Raw genomic sequence first — 12,161 nt, 5'->3', positions numbered from 1 at the left:
ATATAGAGTTTGTGGTGGAGTGAGAAGCGAAGTAGCATGCCTGATGTGAATTTTAAGTAGTTATTACAAGACGGTTGGTAATCGGTTGGTAATAAGCGAGATTGGCCAGACGCGTTGGAATTGTATCGACTAATTATGGCAACGTAGGTGTGCAGCAAGAATTCGCTAATTGAAGCGGCTATGGTATACCGCAGCGGTGTCGAATTAGATTTTGTGAGATGGGACAAGTTCCATGGGAGAGAGTGAAGGGGAGGGGGTGGGGGCGTAAGTTGCATAGGGGTACGGGGGGTGACTTGCACCAGAGTTGCTCCTCTGTTATTACAAGGTTGCATCTGGTGCCACTTATTCTGCTATGATTCTTCCAACGATATTGCTACCATAGTTCGTGAAGTCCAAATATCGATGCAACGATAAATATTCCTCCTAAATAATCTTCAGGTTTTTCTTCTCTTTATGCAAAAACAAACTGGCATATTCCCTGCCAATGAAAACTTTCTGCACGAAAGCTTAATCCTCGTTTCCCTTCGCAATCTGCCATGAATCCAATTTCAGTGCTTGAAAGCTTCACTAATAATCAAAACTTTTGCAACTGAAATTCTCAAATTTCTGAAAATTCCACGCAAACGAAATAAAGAACAAATCATAAAATTTGGGAGATTTCCTGGGTAAACCTAACGAAGAGGAAGGAAATTTTAACGAACCAAAAGGTAAAGAATAAGATATGAGTATATTTGCATGAATATACAGCAGGTGCAAGTGTCGTATATCGCTCAAACGGGACATTCACGTTTGTGAGATAAATTTATGACTTTGGAGGGAAAATAAGTGTGTTGAAGGCGATGGCATCGATTTGCCACAGAGTGCAAAGCAGATAAGGAGAAAGGAAAAGCAATAGGAAGAAGAATAATAAAAGATTGTAAAATGAAGTCTAGCTCAATTGACAGTAGCTGCAGTGGCACATTGGTAAGGAAGCTTCACAGTCAGAGTCAGAGATGCGGCTATATAGATTGATTAATGTGAATAGTTGCAAGAGACCTAACGGTATATTGACCAAATGACTGTCTGAATCGACACGCCTTCCATTCGTATAATTCTATTGCCACGTTTCCTTCTACGCGAATTGCAGCAAACAATGATTACGATTAAACTAAAATATCTTATCATTTATTAATTCCCTCGACTCTTAGTCGGAGCACACGCAAATGTTCATCAGTTTTCATTTACTTTATGCACGAATCGATAGAATTTTTGATAAAATCAATCAATATGTCAGTTTGGGAATTTTGAAACTTGGTATTTAGACTATTATTCATTATACGTCTCCAATTACAGAATTATTCAACAAAATAATTGACGAGCTTTGTAAACGTTGCTGAGGAAAATAAATCAAGCGGCTGGCTTGAGCAGGTTCCGCTTGGTGTACTTGCACCTCGTAGAATAAGGAAGGGTCAGTAGCCTTGGCGTGTTGTAAGCAACAATATCGAACGTTGCCTTACAAACTGGTTTCGCAAAAGTCAAGATCTAGATCGCGACCTTCTGCAAGTCCCTGGGCCCCCAGCCATGACAGCCAGACGCCATTTATTTCCCTTAACGCCGTTTACAAAATTACCTCCTTCTCTCCATAAAGTCCATCAATTATTTTACTTCATAATTCAAGAATTATCTTAATAAATTCTTATGAATAAAGACGATAAAACTAATAGTAACGAGTTTTGCTTTTTCTATCATTTTTAGAGGATCAGAGAAGGAGCTGCTTTTTGTTCGAAGAAACGACGAACGTGGTTTGGGGTTTTCGTAAACGAAGCAAACAATCATGCAGCTTGGAAGAATTTTACTCTCTCCTGCATGCGACTTTCTACCGATGTGAGGGAAAAGTGGTTTTAAAGCTTTCTGTAAAAATGCCCTTCACTCTATATCCACTCTCAAAAGTCCGTTCGACTTTGAACTATCGTTGCACTGTTCAAATCAGCCCTTTTTCTACTTTACTCGCCGACCAACTCTAACATCAAGTTTCTTTTTATACAGGCAATTTTTTAATAATCGTTTACATATAAAATTTCAGCTGTGTTAGAGAAGCAGCTTGGCAGGCAACACAAAAGAAATGCTGATGAAAAGCAGACACATTTTTCGAACGAGGCTGCTGAACCAAAGCACCCAGTCGAGTAATATATATAGCAGTTTTCATAAAATTGAAGAAAGCTTATGGCAAACATTCAGAAAAAACTAATCACTAATGTTTATTTTCTTGAGATTGAGGGAAATTTTGGTGTTCAATGTAAATAACGAAGGTGTGAGGAATAAAAGATTCATGAATTTACATGATGACAGGCAGTAGCATTTGAAATTGTAATATTGTTGTATTTAAATTAAGACTCTCGGAGCGTGCAAAGATCTCGAGAGCAAAAGTCATTTCGATCGTAAGAAAGGCGGAGAGAAAAACAGGTAGACAAGAATGCTGGTACTGGAGGATCAGGAATGAAGCGAGTCACTTTGAATAATCCATGAGGGAATGTCTACGAGGCTGAAACACGAGAATCTGGCAGCGGGCCGAGACGTGTGTTGGCTTCTACGGCCTAAACTGCGTGTACTTTTCGATCGGAAATCGCTTTTCTACTTTACACCAAATCTGCAAAGTCATAAATGAGATCGCTAACTTTCTGCATTACCCAAGCAAGTCATTGCAAACCTTATTGAACTTTTCGGAGGTGTTACATATTTATCCAGTGTAAAAGAAATTAAAATACTGATTGGTGTACGACACTGACGAAAGGTTATTAGAAAAATGTTAACTGTGTTGATAAGATAAATTGAAGAGAGGTAGGGCTTAGAGGAGGGATAACTAGTTGAAAAGAAACCGCGCTTGGTAGCTTGTAAAGATGTCGTTGTGCACGAGTAAACCCTCCTGAAACTTCAGGCAAGACCCATGTATCTACCCTATGCTAAGGGTAGTTTTTTCACAACGTAGACTCAGCATGTTTGAAGACGGCATGTCTTGCAAGCTACTATATGACACCCATAGAGTCATTCTTCACTTTTAAGGGGATTAGTCTGGTTACGACTTGATGGCACTTATTTCTTTAATGGAGGTTTCACACATTCAGTGATTTAATATTAACCATTTTCGTCTAAATGGAAATTTTTAACAGAATTCGCTAGCAAATTAATTTAATGTGTAATAAAATAAATAGTAAAAACAAGTCTGTAAAGTATATATATATTATGTCTATGAATTTTTTAAGTAATTTTAAAATTGAGTTGACCAAATTTATCAATGCAATCACGTTGAAATTTTCTTAAGCATAATACAGCAGGGAATACTATCGTTAGAAACTTTAGAAAAATCTGAACAGCATTTGAACAAACAGGCAAGCTTTGAAAAGCTGGTATAATTAATTTAATTAATGGACGCAGGGAGAACGTCAAGGTGTTCTTTATCTCATTAAAGATTTTTCAGTGGCCATTCTAGCTCTTTTAGAGAAGTATCTTGACCCCTAGGCAAATTTCTCATTAACCAAGTGACAAGGAAAGCTTTAGCCGAGAAAAAAGAAAAGCGACCAAAGAGCTTTTGCCGGGATAACACGTACGGAATTCCACTCAAAGCAGTGCGATGGCTGCAACTTAAAATTTTACGAGCCATTTCACGAAAATTCTTACCTAACATATATATACTATATATTTTGTTTAGAAGAATCAAGTTAATGAATTTTTCTTCTTATAACATATTTTTAATATAATCTTTGTTTACGTTTACTACTTACATTTTATGGAAAACATCCATTGTTCAAATATTTCACAAAATCTAAATACTTTACTTGCAATGACAGAATCACTACTTTGACTTTATTATTATTAAAGAAAATAAGTTTCAAGAATTTATAATTACTTCTTCCAATACCTATATGTATATCGTTTTAACACAATAATGGTAAATACCAAGTAGTATTTTTGCTGTTTTTAAAACTGCTTTGGAAACATATATTTATTTAAATTAATTATGTTTGATATTACAAAAATCTATACATGATAGAACTTTGTAGGTTTCATGTGTGTGTGATCAGTGTCTTTTAATTGTAAACAAAAACGATTAATAATTCTGTTTTAGAGTGAGGTAAACTCATACATTCAAACTAGGTAAATTTATAGCGCAATATTCGCAAACAGTAGCAAATAGCAATTCAGTGCGGGATTTTTTTTCTTGATGAGTGTTTGAGGGCAATATACTATGTTTGAGTTCCACAAGAACCTTTTACGAGAGTCAGGGTCATCTTGTGAAAGTCCGAATTCCGCAGCTCCGGTCGTTTCATGCGCAAGGTCGACTAGTTTACGTTTTCGGCATTCCGGTTTTGATGCATTCATCTTGCAACGGAATGTTAATTAAATCACGCTTAATTACAAAGGTACACCCTACTTAGGATAAAACGTTACTTTCCTCCAATGAATTTTCTTAAACAATCGAAGGATTAATGATACATATTACTACTTTCTGTATCCCTTACATTTATGTTTTATATTAATAAGTGTTTTATTCAATTTCCAGCAAGCGGTTGACATTTCTGAAGCATTTTGAGTTTATAACAACGATAAGAAATGGAAAGGGATATATAGTGTGTCTCCAGGAGATCCGGGTCTAAGTGTGCATCCGGTCGAAGGTCAGCTAGCTCGTGAGGCAAAAGTTTCCTCGTGCCAACGGCCATCCATACCGGACACTCATTAAGCAACGTTGCCAGTTCGCAAAGCATCGCACGGGATACTTAAGAAACAATTTGCTGTCTATTCAATGGAAACCTCGCTTATCAGAAATTTATTTAATTTTTTTTTTCGAATAAAAAGTTTTCTTTTTCCTACAAAGGAGTCCCACCGGGAAAAAGAGAATCATGTGAAAATAATTCCTTTTCAAAGCAAAGATATTTAACGCCAGATTTCATATCTCAAAAAGGATCTTCCTTGCTCGAACCACTTTTTGCAGAAATTAAACTTGCTAATTGCCATTGCTACCCGTGGAATTTTCGTCGATTTAATAACACTCAACCGTTTAACTTCCAAGAGTTTTCCGGATTAATTTATTGACTCTGCTGTGGCAATTTGGCTCTGCAAAAGAGTGGACTGGATGATAGCGGGTCTAATTGCAGCGATCGATTGCGCGTGATGCGAAGCACTCAGTCGAGATTCATTGGTGGAAAGTAAACAGCTTCCCGAACAATGGTAGTTACGGATTTCCACGCGATCCTCAAAGCTAGAGACTGCGACGGTCCGTTGTGACCAAGAAACAACGTCCGCTCTGATTCGATATCGCAAAGTTTTCAATTATAACTCCCCCGTTCCTTTTCCACTCGGATGAACACACTTTCCGCCTCTTGAGAAAATTCTTATCTTCTTTGATTGAAGCATTTAAAAATGTGCTCCCTTACTGGATGAAATTGCTCGTTGCTCACAGCGAAGAAAAGAAGCAGTAAGACAAATTTTGAAAAGCAAAAGTGTTCGCGCCTGATGGCGAACGCTGCTGATTTCAATGAAGACTGAAGGTGGATCTAGTAGAGCAAAACGAATCTCAGCAGAAGATCTTCATATCTTGGTGGGAGGTGTCTATCTGCTTTGTCAGGGATTCACAAAGGGGTAACTCAGGCAAGGATACAGAGCTTAACAACGCACATTCTATCTACGCATGCTGTTCGTAGACAGGTAGGGTAGGATGGACATGAAATGCTTGGTGAGATATGGGGGGTAAGAAGGATAGGGGGTTGCTAGTATGATTGAAAGGGTACAACGAGCAATAGGGATACGTTGAAGGTGCTGCGAGGGATGCGGAGGATGGAAAGGAGGCTGTGATACTTAAATATCCTTTAAAGGAGTACCAGACACTGATTAAGAGGTAAATATTGCTCTGAATATAGCCGAATACAATGTTGATTATTTATGGAATACAAACTGCAGCATGAACTACGATTATCCTATTGGCTAAGCACAACCGTCACCACGAGACAATTATTAGTTTATCCATTCCTCCATCTTCTTCACTTTTCCATTCTCTTCTTCTCTCTCCTCCACTCATAATCCCATTGCGTACTCTCTCTTGACTGACAAACGCTGCATCAACGTTTCTTTTTCCACGAGATATCATTCTGTCGTTGTAATGTTAACAGCTGCGAGCAAAAATTCTTCCTAATCTTTTTACCTTCACTACTTCCCTTGACATCTCGCTTTCTATTATATATTACCAATTCGACGCAAAGAGTCTTTCGGTTAAAATTAATTTTTAATTCATTTTTAATTGCTCGCTTCAATCGTAAAACCTCATCTCATCAGTTATATTCCGCATGTTTCTGTGAAAAGACAGGCTGCATTTGACTTTTAAATTGAATATTTTTAAATTTAGTAGGAAATCTTTTTATTGATTGGTTTCCAACTGCTGCTAAAAACCACTGTTCTTTTAATAGTCAGCAAGTTCAGTCGTATCGGTTGATTAAATTGAAATACTAAAGGAGCTATTCATAAATGTCCGTGGTCCATGACTAATAATTCAAGGTAAATCAGAAGAAATTGGTCGTGGTAACGATATCCTATTCTTGGGAGTAAGCTGGGAAAAAGGAAAATGTAAATATTTTTGAGGCGCCACAATAAGTTCTTTTGTTGAATCTTTCGGAGCCATGGACAACAATACAGCTAGAGGCGGATGAGCGAACAGATGGGTGGAAAAGGTGGACAATAAAAGTAAAATGAGATAAGAAAATAAAAAAAAAATAAAAAAGCAGCTAAGGTTAGAGTTACGGGTGGCGGCACGTCAGCAACAGAAGCGGCAGTGGCAAAGTGGCGCCTATTGGTCGTAGAAGTCACGATAAAGTCCCACAGCGTCGACTTAACAGGCCAGACGTTTCCACGTTTTCTAACGACAGCCTCCAGTAACCCCTCCTGCTCGCTTACCACTTACCACGCTTTTCTTGAATGAACCACGAAATTACTTTTTCCATTAAAACATATCTCTCACTTTCAGAACTTGACTATCTTCCTCGCCAATAAATAAAAACCTCCCTTTCTGTAAATTTTCATCGTTCCATGACTGAGATGAAGTAAATCTACTTTTAAATAGTTAACTATGATTTAATTCATTTGGAATAGGAACTTTTTGATTTATTTTTTAATCCAATTTCCCTCAGAAACAAGAAACTATTTGATTATTCAATATATGTAATTTATGTAATCATCGAAAAAAAAATAAATAAACTGATAATTCTTTTACTTACATTTATATCACCCTGCTAACAACCTTCAGCCTTGATTAAAGAGTTCCTGTAACAAAAAATAATTGTCTCCATTAATGGACGAAAAATAAAAAGTTATAATTTAATAACAGTGCTCAACGTTATATTCAAAGGATATTTTAAAAATCATTAAATATAATAGGTTGAAAATTGAAAGGATGGCTGAGTTGATGAAAAGCTGATGATCGGAAATAAGTAAGTAGATGGCTTTAGCTTGCTTCTACGTGTACAACTTTTTCACCCGTCTCGACAAATAGATATATACTTACTGAATATTCGTCTTAAATTCGATTAATTTAGTCTAAGGAGGGATAGTCTGTAAACAATGCCAGTCTGTACCATAGCTTAATAAAATATCAACATTATTAGCAAATTGCATCTACTACTAGCAAATATTTATTTTATTCTAAGCCTTCACCAAACTTTCCAGTACAGTATCAGGATGAAATCCCAACTGATGCATGGTATCCTCTTAGAAAATCCAGCATGATATTTCATATAATTTGTGTAATATCTTTCCGAGACTGATGTTATTTCCTTTCTTACTTCAAATATCCCATTTCGGAATGGAACTATTATATTTTCGTTACTATAAAATTATTTATTGCTATGGAAAAGTTAATACAGATGCCTTTTATCTCATTTTCATATCAGTCTTATCGCTGATGCCATATTACCATCTAACTCTTTGTGTTGCACCTTTAAATTAACGAGTTTGCTAACACTGTATAACTAAAGTTGACCTAGATGAAAACTGACAGGAGGAAACATGTTTGCAAGTAAGGTTTGGGGTGCGAATTTTCTGCTTGGCACCGTTTTCTTAGTTTAAGGAGAGAAAATTAATAGCGTATGGAAAAGTGCTAGTGCAAAATTTGGTAAATAAAATCGATATGCAATATAGTATCGATAGATAACAAAGGTATGGAAGAATAGAAAATGCTTGTGTGCGGAAGGTGGATTAAATAATCGATGCTACATACATTTTTAATACACGAAAGGTCACAGTGTTATTAATTGTTGACCAGGAAGGCATTGTTGCATAATCAAGAAAAATCGTAAACGATATTCATTAAGACAGAAAATATTGCAATCAGACTCTATCGAAAAATAAAGAATTCCAATAAATCAAAAAATCAATGTCTATTTTTAGTTATTAATCAAGCAACGTTTAGACTTTTCGATAAATTAATCTCTTGTATTATACTTCAAGATAACCTTTCACTTAAAAAAAGTTTTAAATTATTATTAGTTCATTTCAAAATTCAGAACAGGGTTTACGAATAAGGTAATAAATAGGAATTGGTTGTTGGAAAAGGTGAGGGGTAGGAGGGGATGATGGAAAAAGGGAAGTAAAACGTCCTATGAAGTCTAAGAGAGGATTCCAATGCTAATGTATTCGCGATATTGCCAAATAGTTACAGCAAAGTTTCGTGAGAAATCGTCGTGTCTAAACTTCGAAGTACGTACTCAACTTTGTCAGACAATTAGATTCCTGCATTTCATAGTGGTGTCATAGCTTGAACTTTTACTAATTCTAACGAAAATTATATTTTTCCAATGTTAGATTTATCGATAGTATTATTACTTCGTAAATTGCATCTCTCGTTTTTTCTGACTTGACTTGGACAATAAGCTGCATTATTCTTATTTTAGAAGTTTCCCGCTATGTAAATAGACTGGTTTGATTCGAACGAAATCTTATTATAGTACTAGATGCAATCCAGAAATTGCTTATAATTAATATTTTCTTCATCATTGTGGTACATGAGTGCGCACTTAACTTGGCTAAAAGATTCAGGATAATATGTGACATGTTCCACTTATAAAGATACAATAATGAGTTACAGCTTCGATCAAAGAAGCCCTGAAAATACGGAAAATAAATGGTAGCACTTTTCGGATAAATCTGGGATCGTTCTGAATAGCTGAAAAGATCTATGGTATCATTAATCAGGTATGTAAAAGATTTTCCAACGAAGGGATCTAGATTATAGATATTCGGAAGTTTTTCGTGGCATATGTAGAAGAGATCTGGACACTTTGACAGTGAGCGAATGAATGCTTAACGCAGGGGTCAAGAATGTTGAGAGAGAAATAGCACCTCTTTTTCTAAAGATTGCCATACTAAATGTGCCCGAACATTCCAGTAAAGTACTACCTCAAACCCGTTCAGATAATTATAATGAAATATAACGGATGAAAGTTTCCACAAAAAATTTATCCATAAAAGCGAAAGACCATGCATGTTCAGGTGCAAATGAAGGCAAAACACTAGAGGAGATATCAGAGTTAAAAACGGAAATCGAATGAGTTCTGGAGTGGCGTGTTTTGGATGTCCTTGAAAGGAGGGTGCGCCGTGAAAAACGACATACGTACCTGTCTGGCCGGCCCATCCTAATCGATAGAGTTAGCATGGCGTATGTACCGGTAACGGTAACGAGCGAACAAAGCCCAACTTTCCTCTATATGCAAGAAAAAAACTGCAAAAGCAGAGAAGAAAAATCGAGAAGAAAAACAGAGAACAGAAAATAACGCGCCCGCGCGCGCGCGCACGCTCCAAGATGGAAAAACATTGAGTGAGTAAATATACATTTTTGAAACGTGGTAAAACGAAATTTACATTGTTCTGCGTAGGTATGATAACGCTGAGCCGTGAATAAAACAGAGATAACTTTGTCAGTTTCAACCCCAAAAAACGTCAAACATGTAGCTTCTCTTATTCGATAGTATTCATTCATTGAACCATCGTATAAACGACTGTTTTTCAATTTTATATAAAATTTGATTCATTCCAAATTGAATTCAGAATTCAATTATCAGTGCCATAATTTTCGCGCATAGATTGAATCGTTCGCTTGGAAATATCAGTGGAAAAATTATATGGGAGATCGGAGTTCCTTGGGGTTCCCTTTAAGTTTTAACCGAAGGTTTGAAAGGTGTTGGAATTCAGTTTGCTTTCCGGGAAAAGGTAGATTTTCTAGCGGAAGAAGGCAAATGGATCCATCGTCACAAGGCGCAGTCACTCGTTTCGCTCGAATCTTACGTCGAAGGAAATCTGCATCGATTGGACAGCTGCGATTGCTCCCCTCTTAAATGAAGCTGGTGGATGATGCAACGAAAAAAGAACTTATTCCTTAAATGCTTTGAATCCCGCGGAAAGCTCTACTATGCCATACGGGTCTTTGTAAACTTATGAACGTGTATTCCCATTGTACTTAATTTCGTCAATTTTCCGTTAATTCACTTAGCTGACACGCAATAAAATTGAAGTTATTTAATAATCCGAGCATTCGATTAAACGAGATTTTAATAAGATAAATAGGACTGACGTTTCGAAGCTGGAATACCGAATACAAAAGTGGAGAAGCGATTTAATTGAAGCATAAATCTCAAAATCGCGTGTTGCTGACTTTATTAACTTTCCGCTCGAGTTTGAATCGCTGGAAGCTTGTAAAAAAGGGTGCTTTCTCGCGAACACGGTTGTTGAGGGAAATACGTGCGTGAAGGAGAAAGAGAGAGAAAGAGAAAGAGAGGGTGGAGAGTGGGGAGGGTTATGAAAACTGCATAGAGTCGAAAGATCTCGTGTGGATATTGCGAGGAAAGACTTGGCCCAGATTTCACGATGCGATTACTCAGTCGTAAAGTCAGTGGAAGCTCGGAATTCCTCGCGAACGAGCTTAGAAAGGGCCATCGAAGGCAGGCGAGGCCATTCAAAGCTCCCTAGCGTGCCCTGACCCATAATGGCACTTACACTTACTACCTGCCCTATCCCCACCTTCCATTTTTTACCTCCTCATTCGATAATTTAAATTCCCTATCTTCTCTACCACCCATGTTCATGAAATATTTCATCGACCTTAAAGCCACTAAATTATTTCATTTTTCTGCATTATAAATATATTCGAATACTGTTTCTTTGGATGATTACGCGTTTCAATTTTTTCCCTAGCACTTTCGGCGTAAACTAGTATAAAGAATGAAGGAACGACAGAGGGTAAGGTAGTAGGAGAGCTGGGAGCTCCGCATGAACGAACTAAGAAAGGGCCATCGCAAACAGGTGAGGCCATTGAGAACTCCCAGGCGAGTCCTGACCGCCCATAATAGTATATATACTTCTTACATTTTACCTTCTTCCCTTTCACCGCCCCACCCTCTGTTAGGCCAACTTCCATCAAAACATCGTTATTTCTCAAGATGGATTTCAATTTGCTAAATCTTTTGAATTTTTCAAATCGCCCATCACGACGTTTTTCACTTTTAATCGAGAATTATTTAAGAACAAAGTTTTTGACGCCTACAAAGACTATTAATAACTATTAAAACAGTCAATTAAACAAGCATTAAATGTCTGGTATAAGTAGTGATAAGAAGACAACGTTGACATTATTTTCAGCTGGACAGAAATCTCATGGCGAAGCTCTCTTCGTGCGTTGCAAATGCAGCAGCAGCTTGACTTGGCTCGTCTTCCCTCCTCTTGGACATTGTCGCTCGACGAGCTTCCTCAAAACGAAGTTTTCCTCTTACTTTGCTACGCGATGCACGTGCGATTTCTTAATCCCACCATCTCACCCCTTTTTATCCAAAACCTCTTGTATTTGCCCTCATCATTTGTAATACGAAATACTGAAACTCTTTTATACAATGAAAATATTATAGCTATACTAAAAGTATAATATTACCCCCTAGTAAAACTAAATAGTTTTATTTTTTCACGGAGTATCATTAACCACAGTTTTACATCGTTTATGAGTTCGGACAAAAATAAGCAGTAAACTTGTTGATTTCTGATTTTATCCGAAAGCTCTGATTGCTGTCAATATGCAACTGCAGTTGTATTTTCCACTACTGAGCGGGTAAAGTTACGCAGTTCTGGTGGTAATTGTAGAAGTACGCGATGGTTGAAAA

The 12,161-nt window shown here is 37.0% G+C and overlaps 1 protein-coding gene across 2 annotated transcripts in view; it reads right to left on the bottom strand.

Annotated features, from left to right (window-relative positions):
- Nucleotides 1-12,161, bottom strand: part of Pgant9 (polypeptide N-acetylgalactosaminyltransferase 9) — a 136,273-nt gene that overhangs the window by 69,827 nt on the left and 54,285 nt on the right. For both annotated transcript variants that reach the window (XM_066726943.1, XM_066726944.1), the window contains exon 3: nucleotides 7,239-7,284. The gene's annotated coding sequence lies outside the window, so the exon portion shown is untranslated. The remainder of the gene's footprint in view (nucleotides 1-7,238; nucleotides 7,285-12,161) is intronic.

The sequence above is a fragment of the Prorops nasuta genome, unplaced genomic scaffold, assembly GCF_024137725.1.
Source record: "Prorops nasuta isolate Cenicafe-Biocafe unplaced genomic scaffold, Cenicafe_Pnas_1.2 PNAS00005, whole genome shotgun sequence".
Classification (NCBI taxonomy): domain Eukaryota; kingdom Metazoa; phylum Arthropoda; class Insecta; order Hymenoptera; family Bethylidae; genus Prorops; species Prorops nasuta.
Note: the sequence above shows the minus strand (reverse complement) of the source record. Positions and strands in the feature narration are given on the sequence as shown.